This window comes from Panthera onca, chromosome A1 (assembly GCF_046562875.1).
Source record: "Panthera onca isolate mPanOnc1 chromosome A1, mPanOnc1 haplotype 2, whole genome shotgun sequence".
Lineage (NCBI taxonomy): Eukaryota > Metazoa > Chordata > Mammalia > Carnivora > Felidae > Panthera > Panthera onca.
The window spans coordinates 213,712,299-213,735,229 of NC_138339.1; the positions used below are offsets into that span (position 1 = coordinate 213,712,299).

General features: G+C 37.9%; 1 protein-coding gene across 10 annotated transcripts in view; it reads right to left on the reverse strand.

The window, feature by feature from the left end:
- The window catches only part of ENOX1 (ecto-NOX disulfide-thiol exchanger 1), a 555,654-nt gene that overhangs the window by 388,016 nt on the left and 144,707 nt on the right, over window positions 1-22,931 (reverse strand). The window lies entirely within an intron of this gene.

Sequence of the window (22,931 nt, forward strand, 5' to 3'; positions counted from 1 at the left end):
AGCGTGCTAAACAAGCAGGTTGCTAGACTCTACTCCAGAACTACTGAATCAGAGCCTGCATTTAACAAGATCCCTGCATGAACTGAATGTCGAATGGACGTTACAGTTTGAGAAGCTCTGGTGTAAAATCTGAATATATCTGGAGCCAGATTTTAGAATTCAGGGAGGGGGTATCGTTTCCGTAAGTGCAAGGCTACTTCTAGAATAAGGAAATAAATACTATTAATCAAATATTTATTTGTGGGATGCATTACTTACTTTCTTTGAAATAAGAGGAATAAATAAATCCAATTATTTTACGGATAGGGCCTTAAAGCATCATCAATAAGTTTAATAACCTTCCACAATGAGACTTAAATACATACTCTTTTTCTTTGTATTTTAATGAATCTTTTCATAAGGCATAGTTAAATCGTATTAGTAACAAATAGACGTGTTATCATAATTTAATAATACTGAGAAATAATTCCCCCCAAAAGGGAAACAGGGCATAAACAGATGAATTTTATATGAAGTCAAAGGAATCTAAGTGCTAGAACCCTCCATTTCCACATGCCCTTACAGGGACCAGCAACTAACATGCTATTAAAGTCTTTGTTCTTTTTCTTAAAGGCAGACTCAAAAACTGTATAACTTTGAACCTCCATAAAACCCGGAACCATCCCTGGCCTAATTAATTATGAAAACCATTTTTAACTTTGGAATATACCACTTTTTAGTTTCTTTCAATATACTAGAAAACACCTCAAATTATATCACAATCATATAGTCTACAAATGAAAATAACTATTGAAAGAGGACCTGGAAATAATTCTGCTCATAGGTAAGAGAAGTTCTTTGTAATAAAAAGATTCATATCTTTCAAAGTTATCATGTAACACCATTAAACTAAACAAATACATGGTTTATTCATATTTCTCTTCCGCTCTTCTTTTTCTCCCAAATTAACTAAAAAACCTGATTATTGCTGGGGGAAGGGGAATAACTAAAAGAAATACACAAAAATACTTTCTGGGCATTTTTGTTTACTTCCGCTTTATTATTTTCTTCAAGTATTACAAAGTCATATCTACCTGTGCTTGCTTGCGTGTTTTAGAAAATACAAAAGGTAAAACAAAAAAGTTTTAAAAAATACACAGAAAAAATGAGATAAATTCTGCTAACACTTTAGTGTCTCCAACTATTTAGATATAGATATTTCTAATGTGATTTTGAGTGTGTATATTTGTGTGTATTTGTGTTTACATGAGTTGAAGAGTTCTGAAAATTGCTATTTCATCCACCAAACTCCTCATATAGTTTTCCAGAGAAAGAAAAACAGCCTTGCCTTTTATATTTGGCTACAATGTATTTCTTATGTATCATTATCAGTTAAATGATCTCTCAATGTTGGGAACTTTGTTTCTGATGTTTCATTTTTATAAATAAAGCTATTGTGGAAATGGCTATAGATGTTTCCTCTTACATTTTTCTCATTCCATCCTTAGGATAAATACCTTTAACAGAAATTGTTAAATACTATTTTGAAACATATTACCAGTTTGCTTTCTGAAAAGTTTTATCATTTACAGCAACATCAAAAGACTTCATTAAGAAAAAAAGTATCTGCCATTATGAAAGTCAAAAAATGTGTTTTTGTTTTTAAAACTGCTTTATTAAAGTAAAATATGGGGGCTCCTGGGTGGCTCTGTTAGCTAATAAGCATCCAACTGTTGATTTCAGTGCCAGTTGTGATCTCACGGTGAGTGAGTTCAAGCCCCACATCAGGCTCTGTGCTGATGGTGCAGAGCCTACTTGGGATTCTCTCTCTCCTTCTTTCTCTGCCCTTCCCCCTGCTCTCTCTCTCTCGTTCTCTGTCTCTCGCTTGCTCTCTCGCTCTCTCAAAAATAAACTTTGAAAAATAAAGCAAAATATGCATACAGAATAGTGTACAACTTAATGAGCTATCACAAAGCAAACACACCCTTGTAGTCCCAACCAAGGTATGGAATATTAGTGGCATGAAAGCCGCCTCATGTCCCTGCCAGTCATTACTCTACCCTTTCTCTTGAAAAGAAACCACCATCCTGACATTTAACACCATGAATTGGTTTTGTAAATTGCTTCTTTAGCTCAATATTAGATGCACAAAATTTATCCATGCTGCTCATTTTATCTACAGTTCACTCACTTTTGTTGGTGGGTAATAATTATGCAAATATACCACATTTTGCCATTCTCTTGTTGAGACACATTATATCATTTAATGTAGTTTACATATTTGGGCGCTGCTGTTTTGGTCATACAAAAAAGTAAACTTTTAAGTAAACTTACATGTATTTAACATACATATTAAACCCATCAATCTTTTTCTTTTGTTATTACATTGGTGCTCTCCTTTAAAAATCTTTTCCTTGGGGTGCCTGGGTGGCTCAGTGGGTTGAGCCTCCGACTTTGGCTCAGGTCATGATTTTGTGGTGTATGGGTTCGAGCCCCATGCTGGGCTCTGTGCTGACAGCTCAGAGCCTGGATCCTGCTTCAAGTTCTGTGTCTCCCTCTTTCTCTCTGCCCCTCATCCACTCTTGCTCTCTCTCTCTCTCAAGAATGAATAAACATTAAAAATTTTTTTTTAAACTTTTCCTACCACAGGATTATGAAATGTTTACCTACATTTTCCTCTAATACTTTTTTCATTGTTTGTATCTTCACTTCACTTGGAATTTACTTGGATGTAAAGAGTTAAGTAGTTGTATGTCTGTTCATCTTCCCTCAATGGGTAGGCAATTTTCCCAAGAGCTTTTATGAAATAACCCATCTTTTCCCCCTGCTGTCATAAAATGCTTCCTTTATTATATACTAAATTCCCAAATATATACTTGAGTCTCTTTCTGGATGTTCTCTTATGTTTTTAAAACATGCTAATATATTCTTCAATTGGTCATGTAAGTACAAAGTATAAAATTCAAGAGGAAAAACAGCGTATAAAGATAGTAAATAAGGCTTCTTTCACACCTGCCCACCAGACACATAGCTACTCTTCTCAAGTTCGACCATGGCTTTGAGTCATTTGTCTACCATTCCAAAAGTAATCTGTGCCTATAAAAAAAGTAAATATACACTCCTGGGTATATTAACATGTCTTTAAAATAGCATACCAAAGCACAGTTCTAGAGTTTGCATTTTCATATAAATCAATTCATCCGTGCTATCTCATCCTTTGTAATATCTGCCTTATATGAATTTATTTAAAACCTATACCTCCTGATGAACTAAAACACTGTGTGTCAGTCATCTTTTGCTATCACCGGTAAACCTGAAATGAGTATCTATGGGTAAATCTCAGAAGTACAATTCAGGATTGAAGTATATGTGTATTTTTTAAACTACACACTTTGCAGGGTGCCTGGGTGTCTCCGTTGGTTAAGCATCTGACTCTTGATTTCAGCTCAGGTCATGATCTCATGGTTTGTGAGATCTCATGGTTTGTCCCTTGTTGGGCTCTGCAATGGCAGCACGGAGCCTGCTTGTGATTCTCTACCTCTCTCTCTCTCTCTCTGCCCCTCCCCTGCTCACTTTCTCAAAATAAAATAAATAAATAAACATTAAAAAAACTATTTATTTTGAAATAATTACAGATACATGCTGTTGTAAGAAATAACACAGATATAGCCTGTGTCACTCACCTAGTTTCCCCCAAGTGGTACCATTTTACAAAACTACAGTACATTATTACAACCAAGATATTGACTCTGATACAGCTGACATACCGCAAGAATGTCACCACAAGAATCCTTCATGTTGCCCCTGTGTAGCCATACCCACTTATCTCTTTTCCCTATCCCCTTCTTAACCCCTGGGGACCACCAGTCTATTCTCCATTCCTATAATCTTGTCATTTAAAGAATGTTACATAAATGGAATCGTGCAGGATGTAACTTGTTGGGATTGGCGTTTTTCACTCAGCATAATGCTCTGGGGATTCATCAAGGTTGTTGCCTGTATCAACAGTTCATTTCTTTTTATTGCTGAGTACTATTCCATGGTATGGATGTGTTATAGTTTGTTTAACTATACACTGAAGGACATTTGGGTTGCTTCCAAATTTTTGGCTATTAAAGATAAACATGCTATAAACATTTATGTACAGGTTTTTGCGATCATAAATCTTCATTTTTTCTGGGATAAATGGCCAGTAATTCAATTCGTGGTTTGAACGGCAGTTGCAGGCTTCGTTGTTTAAGAAACTGCCAGATTGTTTTCCCAAAGTGGCTGTGCCATTTTACATTCCTACCAGCAATGTGTAAGTGGTTCAGTTTCCCTGCATCTTTGCCAGCATTCGATGTTGCCACTAGTTTTTATTTTAGCTATTCTGCTAGGTTTATAGTAAGATGCCATCGAGATTCTAATTTGCGTTTCCAAAATGACTAACGATGTCCAACATCTTTTCACATACTTATTGACCATCTACGTACACTCTTTGGTAAAATGTCTCTTCATGTATTTTTCCCATTTTCTAATTGGATTATTTTTTTATTATTGATTTCTTAGAGTTCTTTATATATTCTATGGTACTAGACTTTTCTAAGTGGTTTGCAAATATTTCCCCGGTCTGTAGCTTCTATTTTCATCTCTCAACACTCTTTCAAAGTAAAAAAAAAAAAAAAAAGCTAATAATTAAGTCCATTTGGTCGATCTTTCTATGAATCATGTTTTTGTTGCCAAGTCTAAGAACTCTTTGTCTATTCCTAAATCCTCCAAATTTTCTGTTTTATTCTAACACTTTTATAGTTTGAAGTCTATGACCCATTTTGAGTTAATTCTTACATAATGCATGAGACTGAAATTGAGGTCCATCTTTTCCCTATAAAGGTCCAATTGCTCCAGCACGGTTTGTTAAAAGGGCGTCTGTCTCCCCTGAAACGCATTTGAACCTCTGTCAAAAGTCAGTTGTGCACATTTGTGTGGATCTTCATCTGGGTTCTCTGTCCTCTTCCACCAATCTATCTATCCCTCCACCAATACTACAGTCTTGATTATAGCGGCCATAAGAATTGGGTAGACTGATTCCTCCCATTTTGCTTTCTTCCAAATTCATTTTTTTATTTTTAATATTTTAGTTTAGTTAAGAAACAGTGCAATATTGGTTTCAGAAGTAGAGTTCACTGATTCATCACTTGCACACAACACCTAGTACTCATCGCAAGTGCTCCCCTTAACTCCCATCACCCATCTAGCCCATCTCCCACCCACCTCCCTCTATGTACCCTCAGTTTTCAAAATTCTTCAACTATTCTAGTCCTTTGCTTTTCCGTATAAAAATTAGAATAATATTATCAATATCCACATATATCTTCCTTGGGATTTGGATAGGAATTACTATCAAAACTTTCACGTATCTCCTTCGGGAGAATAGACATCTTCCACTCCATGAACATGACATGTCTTTCCCTTTATTTAGACCTTTTGTTCTTTCATGTGTACTGTGCAGTTTTCAGCATACAAATCTTGTACATGTTTTGTTAGATTTATAACTAATTACTTCTTTTTTGAGCAATTATCATATTTTAAAATATTTGTGTTAATATGTTCTGATATTTTTATATTGAGCTTATATTCTGTGACCTTGCTGAACTTGACTTATTAGTTCTGGGATTTATTTTATTTTTTAACAAATTCTTCGATATTTTCTATGTACACAATCATACCATCTACAAATAAAGACATTTATATTCTTTCCTTCCTTCCCAGTATCAGTGCCTTTTCCCCCTTTTCTTGCCTTACACTGTTACATAAGAGTGCTAAAAGCAGATATTCTTGCCTTGCTCCCAACCTTAAAAAGAAAGCATTAAATCCTTCACCTTTAACTATGATATCTATAGCATTTTTTGAAGATTACCATATATCAAGTTGAATCAATCTCTCCTAGCCCTGATTTTTAATGAAAGTTTCTTGTGAATAGGTGTTGAATTTTGTCAAATGCTTTTTCTGTATCAATTGATATGGTCATGGGTCTCCTCTTCTCTAACCTGTTCATACAGTGGATCACATAGGTTGATTTTCAAATACTGAACCAGCCTTTCATCCATGGAACACATTCCCCTCGGTCATGCTTTATAGTTCTTTTTATATATTGATGAATTTTATTTGCTACTAACTTGTTAAGTATTTTTGCATCTCTTTAAGAGATATTGGTATGTCTTTTTCTTTTTTGTATTGTTTTTGTCTGCTTTTAGTATTAGGGTAATACTAACTTGATGTAATGAATTGAGAAGACTTTCCTTCTATTTTCTGGAAAAGACTGTGCAGGATTGGTATTAATTATTTTTTAAGTGTGTAATAGAAATCTCCAAGAAACCAATTGGACCTGGATATTTCACTTGGGGAAGATTTTAAATCATGAATCCCATTTCCTTAATAGTTACAGGGATATTCAAATTATCTACAATGTATTGGGTGAGTTGTAATAGTCTGTGCTTTTCAAGGAATTGATTTATTCCATCTAAGTTGTCAAATCCATGTGGGTAAAATTGTTCATATTACCTTTATTCCTTTTCGATGTCTGCAGGATCTGCAGTGATACCTGCTGTTTGATTCTGGATATTGGTAATTGGCGTTTTTCTCTTTTCTCAGTCTTGCTAGAGGTTTGCCAATTTTATTGATCTTTTCGAAGAACAAGTTCTTCGTTCCACTGATTTTCTCTGTTCTTCTGTCTTCAATTTAATTGACATCTGATTTTATTTTTGTTATTTTCTTTCTTCTGTTTGCTTTGGGCTTACTTTGCTATTCTTTTTCTAGGCTCTTGAGGTGGGAACTTAGATTATTGGTTTAAGACATTTCCTCATTTTTAATAATATGAAATTAGTCCCATACATTTCCCTCTCACAACTGCCTTGGCTACTGCCCACAAATTTTGTTATGTTGTATTTTCAAGTTCATTTAGTTCAATGTATTTTTTTTAATTTCCCTTGACATTTCTTCTTCGACTCATGGATTATTTAGAAACGTGTTTAATTTCAAAGCATTGGATCATATTATCTTTCTATTATTGACTTCTAGTTTTATTTTATTGGTTGGAGTCAGAGAATATACTCTATAGGGTATCAAATCTATTAAAATTTTAAGATTGTTTTATGATGCAGTATGTGGTCTTTCTTGGTATATGTTCATGGGCCTGTGAAAAGAATGTATATTTTGTGCTGCTTAGTGGAATGTTTTATGAATGTTAATTAGATCCTGTTGGTTGATGGTGCTATGAATTACTCCATATCCTCACTAATTTTATGTGTAATTGTCTTGTCAGTTGTGGAGAAAGGGGTGTTGAAGTGTTCACCTATAATTATGGATTTGTCCATTTCTCCCTTCAGTCCTATCAGTTTTTACTTCACATATTTTGTAGGACTGTTGTTGGGTGTTTTACATTTAGGATTGCCATGTTTTCTTGGCGGATTGATCCTTTTATCTGTATTGATCCTTTTATCCGTATATAATGTCCAGCTCTGTCTCTGGCAATTTCTTTGTCTGTATTATCTAATGATATAATCTTGAATTCCTTTGATTAATGTTTGCATAATATATATGTAATCGTATGATTTTATTTTTTTTAAGATTTTGTTTTTAAGCAATCTCTACACCCAATATGGGGCTTGAACTCACAACCCTGAGATCAAGAGTCACATGCTCCACCAACTGAGCCAGCCAGGTGATCCTATAATTGTAGGATTTTATATATGTTCCTATACGTGTTACTTTCAACGTGCCTATATTGTTATATTTGAAATGAGTTCCTTATAGAGAGCATATAGTTGGTTCGTGTTTTTTGTAATCCACCCTGACAATTTATGTCTCTCATTTGATGTTTTTAGATTATCTGCATTAATGTAGTTATCGATGGGTTAAGGCTTAAGTCTGCCATCTTATTTTTTATTTTCTGTTTTTTTCTATTTTTCATTTGTTTTTTCTTGTGTTTCAAGTGGATTAGATGACATTGTAGAATTCCATTTTGATGTATCTAGTGTTTTGGAATGTATCTCTTTATTTTTTAAAAAGTTGTTAATGTTTATTTTTGAGGGGCGGTGCACAAGCCAGGGAGGGGCAGAGAGAGAGGAGGACACAGAATCCAAGGCAGGCTCCAGGCTCTGAGCTGTCAGCACAGAGCTGTGGGGCTCAAACTCTCGAGCTGTGAGATCATGACCTGAGCCAAACTCGGATGCTTAACCGACTGAGCCACCCAGGTGCCCCGAAATATATCTCTTTAGTATAATTTTTCAGTGGCTGCTCTGGGTGTTACATATATACATAATTTGTCTATTGGTGGCATCTTTTTACCAGTTCAAGTATAGGAAACTTACCTACCTTTTATGTCCCTTTTCCTTCTCTATTTAAAATATAGTTGTATTAAATATTTCTTCTACGTTTCTTTAGAACCTCCATCAAACCACGTTATAATTTTCATTTCAACCACCTACTATAATTTAGAAACCTCACAAGAAGGAAAGTCTAATGTATTTACCCATACTTTTGCTTACCATGTTTTCTTGCCTTAATTTCCTAAAGTCCCCCCCCCCCCCGCCTTTTTTTGTTTTTGTTTTGTTTCCCTTGTGTTCAGAGAACGTTCTCAAGCTACTTTGCTGGGGGAAGGTCTGCTAATATCTGGTATATGTGCTGCCGAAGCGAGCACAGGTCTGCTAATATCTGGATCTTATTTAAACCTTCTATTTTAAATGGCCTTTTCTGACACTGATCTCAGAGGGGAAGGGAGGATAATACCTCAGTATCGCTCCATTGACACTCAAATGGGAGTTTCTCATTACTGTTGGTTACAGTTATGGGTTCTGTCTCTGAATAAGGCCTCCTAAGACACTGAGCTGGGGTTAGTAGCTTCATTACCACTGGGCAACGGTGAGTCTCTGCAAGGCCTCTTCTGTCACAATCCAAGCAGGAAGATGGAGGGATGCCTAACTTTTTTTCCAGGTGGAGATGGAAGTCTAGATTCCCCAAGTGATCGCCACTGACACTGCAATGGGAAAAAGGAGCAACTTATTACTGGCCAGTGGGGCTGAAAGTCCTGGCTCCTTTTTTGGTTTCTGACTGCACTTCATTAGGAGTATTGTTATAGCCTGTAGTGGATAAAAGTCTAGGTTCCCCACTCTGCTTTTCCTGGCATGGGTGGTGGTGGGGCTAGTTTTTTTTGTTTTGTTTTGTTTTGTTTTGTTTTGTTTTTCTATAATGTTTGGTGGAGTAAAGAGGTTACTGAGTAAAAGTGTTCTATTTTACCGGCTATTCCTTTCCTATCTTTCTGGATAAAAAGAGTAGACTTCCTTGGGATTTGTTTTTTTGTTTGTAGCCATTGGCATCCCGTGTTGCTGTCCTCTTAATTACTCAGTCTTGGATACATGAAGCCAGAAGAAAATTTAGAGAACTCCCCACTGGATCATCCCTCTGGTCCTGATGTCCTCAACCAGTCTTTCTTCTTGTCTCCACCTTTCAGAACCTTGTGTTTATTCTATGTATAACGTCCATGGTTTTCAGTTGAACTTAATGAGAGGAACAGGAGAAAGTACTTCTACTCCAATACTCAGAAGTCTACATTTATAGTTTAGATTATCATTGGTGATTATCTAATTGCCTTCTATAGATGTACCGATTTACATTTCCATAGAGTTAGTCTTGTTTTCTGCTATTGGTCTTCATGGTAGAAATTGCTCTGTCATCTATCTGTCTTTGCCCTCACATCTAATTTGTCCAGGTTATAGGGGTTTCACGCCTGCCATTTTAGAGTCAACTTAAGCATTTCTGGTAGGAAATTCTTCTTTATGGGTGGAAAGGACGTAGGGACTGCCATTCAGAAGTAAGCTTTCCACAGATGTTCTCCTTCTTTCATTTGCCTGCCTCCTACTCAGCACCGTTCACCTGATTTGAAGACTGTTAGTGAAACTTTTCTAAGCCTATTCCACCTACAGAAAAAAAGAAAACACCGCACAGAGTCGTGAAGAGGGAAATTTTATTCCAATTTCTCGTATCTCATTTTCATTTATTTGAAATCAGGCTATATTTGACAAAACTTCCTTGATGCTTGTGGTATTTTATTGGGATAATTCTTTTGTCTCTCCATTCTCTCTCACCCTCTATGTATGCTTCTCATTGTCCATTTTTATCAGCATTTTAAGAGTATGTGTATGCAAACTGCTGTCTTTCAGAGATGCCTCAGGTGTACACCTTTTATAAATACCTTATTTTCAGAGGCAGAAGGTACCAGTAAGAAAACTGGGGATGGACAACAGCAGTTTTGTTGGAGGAGTATCCAGTATGACTTGTTTAGCTCTTACACTTGATTATACCACCTCTTTGTTTTCCAGACTTTTGTGTCTTGTAAGTCCTTAAACGCTACTTTCAACACTAGTATGAGCAGTATATTCCAAGATGAAGAAGGCGGCAATACCGTGTGGAAGCCTTATCACTTAAAACAGGAATACAATTAAAACACCTTCACTCAGTTAAAGCTCATTGCCATTAATACATTGTCCGCCAAATGCATTTTGCTTGTTGTTGTTTTTTTTTTTTTTTTTTAATTTTTTTTTTTTCAACGTTTTTTATTTTTATTTTTGGGACAGAGAGAGACAGAGCATGAACGGGGGAGGGGCAGAGAGAGAGGGAGACACAGAATCGGAAACAGGCTCCAGGCTCCGAGCCATCAGCCCAGAGCCTGACGCGGGGCTCGAACTCACGGACCGCGAGATCGTGACCTGGCTGAAGTCGGACGCTTAACCGACTGCGCCACCCAGGCGCCCCTGTTTTTGTTTTTTTTTTTTTTTTTTTTAACTCAAAAGCTGAAGCTCCTGTTTTTCTCTACAAAGAAACACACAAACACAAAATAAAAAGATTAACTCTTTATGTACCTCAATGTAGTATACGAAGGTAGGTGTGTGTGTACATACACAAACTTCTGATAAAACATTTGCTCACGGTAAAGTATTTTGAGCAGAAAAAAGAAATGCATAAAAATGTAACGCCACATAATACTATTTAGCTATGACTGTTAACTTTTCTTTGGAATATTCCACTCTAGTTTCTTCCCATGCACTTTTTTCTTCTTTTTATAAAATGGGCTCGCTCATACTATAAATACCATGTGAACCCTGCTTTATTCACTTAACATAATAATGTGTTTTCCCATTTGGTTAAATGGTCTTTAAAAACATGAGTCTTTAATGGCTGTAATAATATTCTACCTTCATGACGGTATCATAATTTATTTAAACATTCTTCTATGTGAGGGTAAGCTTCTACATTTTTGCTGTTTTTAATAATGCTGCAAGGTATATTATTTTACATAAATCTTTGATTTATTTTCTTTTCTTAGGATAGACTGCTAGAATTTGGATTATTGGACTGTGGCTGCTGCAGCACAAACTTCCCTCCTAGAGCAGGAAACACTGCTGTGGGTCAAGAACAAGCCGTTCGCTCCTGGCCACAGCACTGAGAAGAGATTGCAAATTCTGCATCCTTATAGCAAGACACTGTTGGGGTTCCCTTTCAAGTACTTATTTCCTGTGCAGCAGTGTGACCAGGCAAGCCTGGGGCTCCTCCTGCTTGCAAAAAGATTTGCCTGCTCTGCTCCTTAGGAAAACTGCTAGGAACCAGGGAAACTGAGTCATAAATGTGTGCTTTCTCGTGTTTGCAGTCCTGCCTCTTTCCACCACTGGAGTAAAATAAGGATCAGATGAGAGTGTGAATGAAAGGTGCGACATTTTCTGCCGGAAGTCCTATCTACTAATTTATTTCAGGAGAAAGGAAAGAGTTCCCATGCTATAAGGAAATAGCATCTTTAAAACAAAATTGGGAACACAGTAACTATACATAAGTAGGCTTTTATTATTTATTTTCTTTTTTTGGGGGGAGGGGAGATAAAATTTAGAAACTCTATAGTTTCACCACACTCTGTGACTATACTGGTGTATCTCTGATCACGTTGTGCTTTCAATGAGGCACTTTCGAAGCTGCTTTCTTTTCCTTAATAAATTGTGTGAGTTATTTAATTGTAAAAATGTGGTTTGTCATATGCTACTTTATAATATTTCATTCTTTAAGAATGTTTTCTATTGCTGCCAACACAAATACCACTATCTTTACACAAAAGGAACTCTCATCTGTCAACTAACTTTGAAACACCCAATTTCCACCAGTTGTTTGCTCTTCTTGGAGCAGCCCTAGCAGGGAATGATTTACATTTTATTTATTCATGCTCTTTGCTCATTTTTTCTATTGAGGAGTTAGGGTTGTTTTTTTTTTTTTTCTTATAGATTTGAGAAATACCTTTAAATATTGATGATATTAACCCTATGTCTGTCATATTTGTTCCAAATATTTTTCCCACTTTTCAGGGCCATTTGATTTTGTGCCTGGTGCATTTCTTCCCCCCACCCCCCTTTTTTTTTAACCATTCAGAGATGTTTAAATTTAGTATGTTAATGTATCTCTTACTTTAGCATTTTTTAATTTCTTATAGTTAGTATACATTCCTGAGTCCAAAATCACATGTATATTAAGGTATATTTTATTCTTCTAGTTTTATTGTGATTTTACTATTTTATTATGATTTTAAACAATAAGATATTTTTGAGAAATCGTTTGATTCATCATTGATTTAGCTGCCATTTTCATCATATACTAAATTATTTCATATATAGGGTATTTTACAGACCTTCTAGGGTGCCACTGTACTGTTTGTGGATTCTTAGACTGTTTCCTGCAAGAGAATTGAGTACCCTGAATATTCTGTCCTCTGTTGCAGAGGACAGAATTTTTCCCCTCAAAATTTTAACTAGTTCACCCATTTATTCTTCTAAATGAATTTTAGGATCAATAATTCAAGTTTCAAAAGAAAATTTGCTTATATTTTAAACATAAGATTTAAATATTGTGATTATTCAAGATGTTTATACTGGTATACACATAAAAAGGCATTCGAGTTTACTACTAGCCATAGCATAACGAGTAGATACAGATTTTGAAGTCTGATAATGTCCAGTGCTAGTGTAAATATGGGAAAAATGAGCATTTTCATAGACCATCAATGAAAAAGGAAATTGGTAGCTTTTTGGAGGAAATTTGTGTCTATCAAAATGCAATATGTGCATACTCCTCGATCCAACAATTCCCCTTCTAGGAACTTGTCCCATAGACAGTCTTACACATGTGCACACAAATATATAAGGCAGGTCATTGTGCCATCGCTTGCAATAATCCCCTAATGGAATCCACATAAAAGTCCAGTTACAATAGGTGAATGGTAAAGTCAACTATGGGGTAAGCATACAATGGAATGTTGCATAGCTATTAAAAAGAACAAAGTATACCTATATGTAATGATATGGAACAAAATCTCTGAGATATATTATTAAATAAAAAAATAAGTTTCAGAGCAGTATGACCAACATAAAGCTACTTATATTTTAAAATCTCTGTCTTTGTGTGTGTAGGTAGATAGGTAGTATGTATATGTATAAAGAGTATTTAGTCAGACAGACACTAAAAGAGCAATCATATTTACTTCTAGGGAGGTAGGTGAGGTTAGGGAGTAAAAGGGATTATAATTTTTTGTAATGTTTATTTATTTATTTTGAGAGAGGGATGGAGAGTACTGGTGCACGCGAGCGGGGAAGGGGCAGATAGAATTCCAGGCAGGCTCTGCACTGCCAGCCCTCGATCTCACAACCATGAGATCATGACCTGAGCTGAAATCAAGAGTCCAACACTTGAACCAACTGAGCTGCCAAGGCTCCCCAAGAGATTATAATTTTTAACCTAAGTATTTCTATATTATTTTAGGTATCTATTACATGCTTATGTTCATGTACAACTTGTGTATTTTACAGAAAAAAATTTTAAAGTAATTATTAATATTACCTTCTCCTTTTATTAATATCACCTAACCTTTTGGGTAGTCTTTGTGTTTGTTCACTCTTGAACTGGGAGAAAGTTAACCCTACTTGGACTTGGCCAACAGATAAATACATGTAACTCCAGGCTGGTGATGCCCCTTGGGTGGTACTTTCTGAACCCTCTATGGTTCCTCTGTTCTGGTACAAGTTGGTCTGGACACCTTGGGTATTTAATTAGCATTCATTGCAGACTACCCTAAGTAACTGAGGTGAGATTTTTTTCACCCTATCATTGCATAGTTCTCTACCCCAAAGCCCCATCAAACAAATAACACCCAAAAAGCCACAATCCAGGCACTCAATGCTAGATGAGCTCTTTCTGCCCTCACCTACATAGTCTTGACAGTGTGTTAGAGCAGGGAGGGGACTTTACCACCGGGGATGGATTTTACTGTTTCCCTACAGCACCACCGCTAAACAAGAAAGTGTAGTCTACGAAGATAGGAAAAAATTCATGTAGACGAGAAGATGTGTTTCGGTTATTTTGTACATGTCAGAAAGCCATGACCTACAGGAGACAGTTGCTCGGGCTTTCTTACTGGTACAGAAACCCAATACTGGCCAATGGTTTTTATTCTCAATGCAGCTCCCTCAACCTTATAATCAGTGGAAATTCCTCTAGGAAACCTGCAAAAGGCTATCAGTCTTTTTTTCCACTGGTATTTTGTTTTTATCTTTTTCTGGTACTTAAATGGAAAGTTGATGGGGGCGCCTGGGTGGCTCAGCTGGTTAAACGTCCGACTTCAGCTCAGGTCATGATCTTGTGGTCCATGAGTTCGAGCCCCATGTCGGGCTCTGTGCTGACAGCTCAGAGCCTGGAGCCTGCTTCAGATTCTGTGTCTCCCTCCCTCTCTGCCCCTCCCCCACTTGCGTTCTCGTTGTCTCTCTGTCTCTCAAAAATAAACATTAAAAAATTTAAAAGTAAATAAATAAATGGAAAGCTGGGAGAGGCTACTTCAGGGCCTATCAGCCAGATGATACTATAAACATGTTATTTTGTAAATAAAAGTAAAGCCCAAAACACAGCATAACAACCCTAGAGGACAAAAGAGGCCATACATACAAAAGGTGTATGTATACAAACACAAGCACAAGAGCACTTTTCTGCACTAGGGTGAGTGTATCTGCCACTTACTAATCAAGCTTGGTGGCTCTCTGGAGTATTAATTCTTGCAAGGACCAAATACACATTTATTGCCTGTGGGTACGGAAGAACAGGGGAAGGATTGTGGTAGCTGCTCTCAAGATCAGAAGCAAGGGGAGAAAAAGGAATGAGTGGAAGAATTAAGGGGCACAAAGAGGCTGAAATCTGAGTGGAAATAAAGGTAGACAGAGGGGCATAAATAGGGGATTAATACCTGCAACGCGGTGAAAAGGACAGAATCCAAGAGGGGGTGCAAGAGAAAAAAAAAAACCTCTATAAATTATCCGTAGGAAATGGAATCTCTCCTGGAAAAGACATTCAGCTTAATTTTTTCCGGACTTAAAACTGGAATTTAGTGCCACCAGAAAATAGTAGGTAAGCATGAAAGCTGAGGCAATTTATCACAGTTATCATTTCCACCGATAAGCATTTCTTTGTTTGAACAAATGGCCACTATAAAAAAACAAAGTCGCAATTGAATTAACAACCTGGCTTACAGTGATGTCCCCAGCAAGAAAAAAACATAGGAAAAACTATAATATAAAAAGATGGAATATATGTTTTGTTTTGTTTTGTTTTGGTCTTTTGACAGAGATAAATGTGCCAGAAGGGTATCTTCCACTTTTTACTTTAAATGTCGAAATACATGTTCTGTTCATATACTTCCTAAAATTTCTACATGTGAGAAGTGGGTGTTTAAAATTATCCAGTATCAGTGAAATCTGATATATCTCAGGATTTTGTTTGATCTTGTCAGCTACTCAGAGCAAGATAAGGCAGCAAAGGAGGGAACTTTGCACTAGACTTGCAGTGGGAACCAGTGTGTGTGTGTGTGTGTGTGTGTGTGTGTGCGCGCGCGCGCGCGCGCGCGCATGTGTATATGTGCGTGTGTGCGTATGTGTGTGCGCGTGCTGCCGTAGGCAAAGCCTACTGTTCACTCTGACCTCCATTCGGGGCAAAAAGGAAACTAGGGGGTTCAGGACCCAGGACAGTGGGTAGTCCTTGGAAGCCCCCCGGCAATGGTCAGCAGACATTTATCTGTCGATGGGGACACTGAAAGGCACTGTCACTGATCTGCACTGTGGGCTAGCATAGCCCCAGCACAGCCACCAGGGGAGCCGGTGGAGTTAAGTAGGGGTTCATTCCTACGAAGGGGACCAAATGATTGACTAAGAAGAGAGTTCTGACCCGGAACACATGCAAGCTGCCTGAAATTTAGGAAGTCAGGCACAGATGGTTTGCTGTTACCAAGAGGCATCAGAAGGGTTAATATCTAATGAGCTGACACTGAATCCTGGGAACCGGGAACCATACCCAGGGTCATGCAAGTCAGAGTGACACAGAGCAAACGCTATAAAAGTTTCTTTTGTTAATAGTAGCATAACATCACATCCCATTTCAAATGATAGAATCTTCTCAAAGGAGAAATTTTGCATTTAAAGTCTGTGACTGACAACTGCTTCGTGGAATTGTGGAAAGAAGACTACGGAAGAGCAGACAGGCCAGTGGCTCAGGCTACCAGGCTGCTGCAGTCCGTCCAGGCCCCAGTGTAATGCACTGTCTAACTCTGAGCATCATCACTTAACCCTCCAGGACTTCAGTTTTCTCCTCCCAACAGTCTCCATGGCCACCTCAGAAACTCTCATTGAAGCCAATGAATGTTTAGTATGAGGCGCCTATTACAAATATTCTCTTGGTAAAAATTAGCCTACATTGTGACATTCCTACTTACTCAACAAATTAAAAGGAAATAATCACACTCCAAAATGGATGTTCGGAACATTCCAGCTTCCTTCGCTGAAGTCCTTTGAAAAGTAGACTTAGTAACAAGCACACCACAACCCTGCGAGACTAATAATGGAATAAATCATGTTAATCCTCGCGACGTGCAATTTTCTCTCACTCTTCGGTGCCCCGGTCAGCTGTCCTTGGGACAACAGCTGGTATATCAGGACTGGCTTTGCCCCACAGTTTGGGGCCATCAGTCCTGTCTCCCCTTGGCTGGCCAGGCACAACTATGGTATTGCTGAGCAACTAAACCGTGCTGGCTCTCATATGGGGGCAGGAAGGAGAGAGGCTGGTCTTAGATGCATGCAGAATGTGGGGGTTGTCTGGGTATGACAGATGGGCAGCACAAAGCATCCCGTCCCCCTATGAATTGGAGCAATAGGCCCCCACATTAACTGCAGCAATAGGTGGCCAGTGCAACCCAATCAGAAAGACTTCTCTGCCAGACCCAAGTTTCCTAGTGTGGGTTTCCCCCAGGTCTCCAGGGAAGACTGCCCTCGGGTCAATGCTACTTGAAATGCAAGGGAAGACCTGACATTCAGGAGCCTCTCCCAGGCCAGCAGTGCCCTGAATGGCTACATGAAGAATTTCCCAGGCCTAACTCAGTCATTATTTCACCACGGTCATGGCACCAGAGGGGGAAGACTGGAAAGCAAGGGGCGCGAGAGGGGGAACTATTATATGGATCTAATTTTGTGGAGAACAGCATAAGCTGTTGGGAACACTACTTCATAAAGCCCAGTGTACTCATCTCATAGCCCCTCATTGTTCATGGAATCCCAACATCGGCACGACACTCAGACCTTAAATTTATTCAGAACCAACTTCCCAAGAGCTCAAGATATTGCACACAAGTATTCATTTTTATTAATCTACTAAATCTTCACAAAGTTCCTCTCCCTTTGGTTAGAAATGAACAAAAAGCAGGGTTAATCTCTTATGTCTCTTTCAACTGTGGTAGCCCGATTTAAAGAGAACAATCTACCACAGGCGACACAGAAATTTAAGGAGGATGCTCAGAAATACCAGTCCCTAAAGGAGAAAAAGAAAATCAACAGCACATCCACAAGCCTTTGCCCTTGAAGCTCCACTGGCCACAAACATGCAGGAGGGGCCAGCCCCACCCACAACCCTTCCTAGTCTCAGACACCAAGAAAGCAGGAGGCAGTTTCAGAGCATGTATAGATTAGGTTCTTCTGACTTTAGTGGGCAGTTGCCACATTTGAATTCGAGTCATTTAAGAACAGTACTAACAAATACTCACTGAGGGTCTCTGCTTTATCTACATAGATGTCCAAAGACACTCTTCATGTCCTGTTTCTCCCCACTCTTGATAACAGTCTCCCCCTCTATGTACAGCATAATAAGTCTCTCTAATGGTTCCTCAAGAAATAGATCTGAAAATGGCAGGCACATTTCACCTTTGTCCAGCCAGGATCTCACGAGGTTGAGGATGCGGGTGTAGTTTGAAACCCATCATGACAAAACCATCCTCATCTGGCAAAGGGAAAAACCCCAATCCTAATTCTCTGCTGAGAGTCATTAGAGAAAGCCCAAGAAAGAACAGGAAGAAGGGTCAAAGAGCAACTCTTGGATTTACAGAAGCACAGGCCACGAAATCAGAGCCTACTTGATTCAAGCCATGCCCTAACAAGGATATATATGGACTAGGAGATTTTTATCCCCACCGTTTCATTCTGCAAAATAGCACTGCACTTGCTCATCTTTCTGAATGGCCACGAAATAATGGTACATCTTGTAAATATAGGTTGGTTACTTCAGAGAGGGGGGTAGGAATTAGTTTTAAACCTGTCACATAGTTTCAAGTTATTTCCCATGAGATTTCATACCAGGCCACAGCACTGGAAGCCATAATTTCCATATTTATTGGAAACAGCGTCTCAGCCAAAGTGGTGCATTGTGTTCTCACAGTGAGACCTCACCCAGGGAAACAGAATTAACTCACACTATCATCTTAAGTGTCTAGGGTCTTTTTTCAGAAAACTGTAATATTTGATCCACTGCCTTTTAGCAAAGACTATAACTGGAGGAACTGATTTCTAACCTAATAAACTTCTTTGCCAACCTAACCAAAGAAGTTTAAATCTGTGTTGTGCAAATGGCTATTTGTTTTGACCCATATGTCTCCCAGCATTATCGCTTAGCTGAATCTAAAAGTTACATATTTTATGCTCCAAGTTTCACAGTCTGTTAAAATATATTTTTGTATGAAAAAAATATGTTTTCACATATATTATATGTGAAAACTACACGGGGGGGTGGGGGGGTATACAGGCCATATACATTCAAACCATTAAAAAACAACCAAAGAATAAAGAGCGCTATGTATTTTCTGTGCAATAAATCTGGATATTGGATTTTAAAACCACTGACGGCTAGCATTGCATTATTAACTCATTGAGGCTTCCAGTTCAGAATACAACTATCTACACATTTGGATTTTTAGCTTTATCTAGGAATATTGGTATCTCTTTAGAACTACAGACAGCACAGGGTTGGCATGAAAATCAACACATTCACCACAAAAACTGTGACATACACAAACTCTCGCACAAAGGGAAAAGGTTTGAGAAATTAGGTACAATTAGTTACAGAGAACAAACTGGCTATTGTATACAATTGTTAAGAACCCGATATTTTCTTTATTTTTTTTAAGTTTATTTATTTTATCTTGGGGAAGGAGAGACAGTAGGGTAGAGAGAGGATCCCAAGCGGGCTCGGCATTCTCAGCACGAAGCAGTGCTCGAATCCATGAGCCATGAGATCATGACCTGAGCCAAAATCAAGAGTTGGATGCTAAACCAACTGAGACACCTAGGCGTCCCTATAAGTCAATATTTTCTTAAAAAGAGTTACGTTGAAGATAGATTGGTATTAGTCTTAGATCACTAATACTTGATTCTTTCCTTTAATACTCATTCACTGATCTCTTAATTAAACCAAAAACAAACTGCGTTGATCCAGATAGTCTGAGTTAGGAGCAGGCATTGACCACTGTGGTTAATAACAGTACCCTCCCATAATATATCCTATGGCAGATTAGGAATCTAATCCAGCATGGTTTTTGTTTTTATGTTTTTAAAAATGCCCTTTACATCTATAAGCGACTTAGAAATTCTTCAATGCTGTTTTAAATAAGTAAAAATTTTTTATTGTTATTTTTGATATAATTATAAAATATATAAACATAAAATTATAACATATTTTGGCAGTCTTGCAAAATTCTTCTTAAAATACTTTCCGAAGGGGCGTCTGGGTGGCTCGGTTGGTTAAGCGTCCAACTTCGGCTCAGGTCATGATCTCACGGTCTGTGAGTTCGAGCCCCGCTCGGGCTCTGTGCTGACCGCTCGGAGCCTGGAGCCTGTTTCGGATTCTGTGTCTCCCTCTCTCTCTGCCCCTCCCCTGTTCATGCTCTGTCTCTCTCTGTCTCAAAAATAAATAAACGTTAAAAAATTAAAAAAAAAATACTTTCAGAAAATTATCACACTCAAAGCGGCATATATACTCTCTACAAAGAGTATCCGTTTTTATCTGAGTAGTTGAATCCGTGCATTATGTTATTCACTACTTAAAAATGTCATATTTCTAAGGAAAATGAATTAAATTTTCAGGTTCATCCTAATCCCATCTACCGCCACAGCTCCTCAATTCCATGATGCATGCTTTTTTCACATTTTAATGTTTTTGGAAATGAGATACATCTTCAAATGTTATCTACATTGAGCGTATGTTCTTCTCTAAATTTTAAAAACTGTATTGTGTCTAGCAATCTGTAAACTCCTGTACATGAGAAAATACACGATCTCCCCCATGTTTTTCTACCTCAAGGTTCTGCTAGATGCTTAACATCACAGTACTTCTAATGCAGAGAAATCCCCAGAAGCAGTTTGATGATGGCCTAATACCACCAGTCAACACCCGCCCCCCACCTTTTTCCTTGAAAAAGAGGAAAATGTGGGGCAGTGACAGCCGCTAAAATAAACGGAGAAGAGCAATAATTGCTTCTCCAGCACCCTTCCACAAGCAGTGGTCACGTGATTCCGTCCTGGCCAAAGGGGAGAAAGCAAGGGTATAGGCGGTCTAGGAAAGCTTGCGCTTAACATAGAGAAGAAACTTGGCTGGTGTGCCTTCTTTTCCTCCATTCTCACTGTCTTGCCCTTTAAGGATGATGGTACCCAGGCTCAGAGAGGTGAAAACAACTGCCCTAAACCAAGCAGTTGGTAAGTGGCAGGGCCAGAGGCAAATCAGCCTCAGGACAGGAAGCCAATTCCCTAGGAGCCAACTTCTTTGGAATGCTAAAATGTTACTGGAGTAATGGGCACCAAGCAACTCAAATTTCATCAGGCAATCCATGTAACTAGCAAAATATAAAAACAGCACTCTCCAGGGCTCCTGTGTGGCTTAGTTGGTTAAACATCCAACTCCTGCTCTCTGCTCAGGTCATGCTCTCATGGCTCCTGGGATGAGCCCAATATTGTGGGGCTCCTCGCTGTTAGCACAGAGCTTGCTTGGGATTCTCCTTCTCTCCCTCTCTCTCTGCCCCTCCCCTGCTCTTTCTCTCTCATTATGGATAAATAAATCTTTAAAAAAAAAAATCACAGCGCTCTCAAGTAGGAAGTTTGTTTCCACCCACTCACCCACCCACCAAAGAAAACTTGCCCCAAATTGTCAGTGTATCTTGGAGTAACCCACCCTCACTGCTAAAATTCTGAGATCAAATCAGCACGAGTGTTCTTTGACTGAAGCAAGTGAGATATTTTATTATCTAAAATGTAAATCATTTAATATGCCTCCCTATTACTTATCTGATCTAGAAAACACACACATGCGCAGTCTAAAGTAAAATCAAGAAAAACTAAAACAGAAAACCTTTCACCTTTCACCTTTCAATATTTTTACCTGCATTTCATTGATCCTGCCTGGGCCAGAGAAAATAAATCAGCAAATCTGTTAATATATTGTATTTTTATTACTGAAAATCATTCCCCTGTGCCTCCATTAAATACTGTTGAACAAATATTGAAAGAATAGAGACGTGGTGGGATGTTTGATCAGGAAACCCCAGGTACCTTGGACTTGATCGCAGCAGAACTGGAATTCATATCTCAAGTCTTTCTGCCTCCAGATCTGGCTTTCGGACCTCAGAGATCCTGAGTCCAGAAAGGTGAACCCAGTAACCCCTAAGCTGGTAAGAAACAAGAACTAAATCCAGACCCAGATCATTGTCCAAATTTGTTGAGCACCTGCTGTGAATACAGAGCTATTCCAGAGATGATGTACATAAAGATATAATAATATAGTCCCGCCCTCAAGGCCCTTGAGTCCCTGTGACCATTGTGTGATTTAAATCAATTCAATCAAAATTAAAGACACTATCAGTAATAGAACATTTTTTACAAGAAGTCTCATGTGCCTTTTAGGCATCTCAAATTAAAAAGTTGACAAATCCCTAAAATACAAATAATCAAGATAAAAATGACCAGAATTATAATGATCACAATGATAATATTTATTGTTGAGCACTTACTGTGTGCTAGGCACTATTTTAAATGCTTTCCAATTTTTAATACACAACTAGACCATTTAGATACTATTCTCCTAATTTTACAGATGAGTAAACAAAAACGATTAGAGAATTACTTACAAACTTGTCCAAATTTACATATGCTAATAATCACTATGCAATTCAGCCTCCAATTTCAAAAGTTCTTGCCTCTACTTATAGTTTTTTTAAGAAGGGATAACAACACACCTACACACACACACAGACACACACACACACACACACACACACACAGAGTTTTATCTACCTCTATAGGTCTGTTTGCTTTAAATACCTCAAAATTTAATCAATATCAGAAGAAAAGCTAGGAGCTGGAAGCTGAAAGAAATACTACCCATTTAGAATTGGCCATTTGTGGTAAATAAATAAGTCAATAAGGTAAAGAATAGGTAGACTTTAAACAAGAAAGTTTCCAACACATTATGCTTTAATTAATTGTGAACTGAAGGAATTATTGGGGGAAAAAGATGGTATTTTTAGAAAAGCAATTAAATCT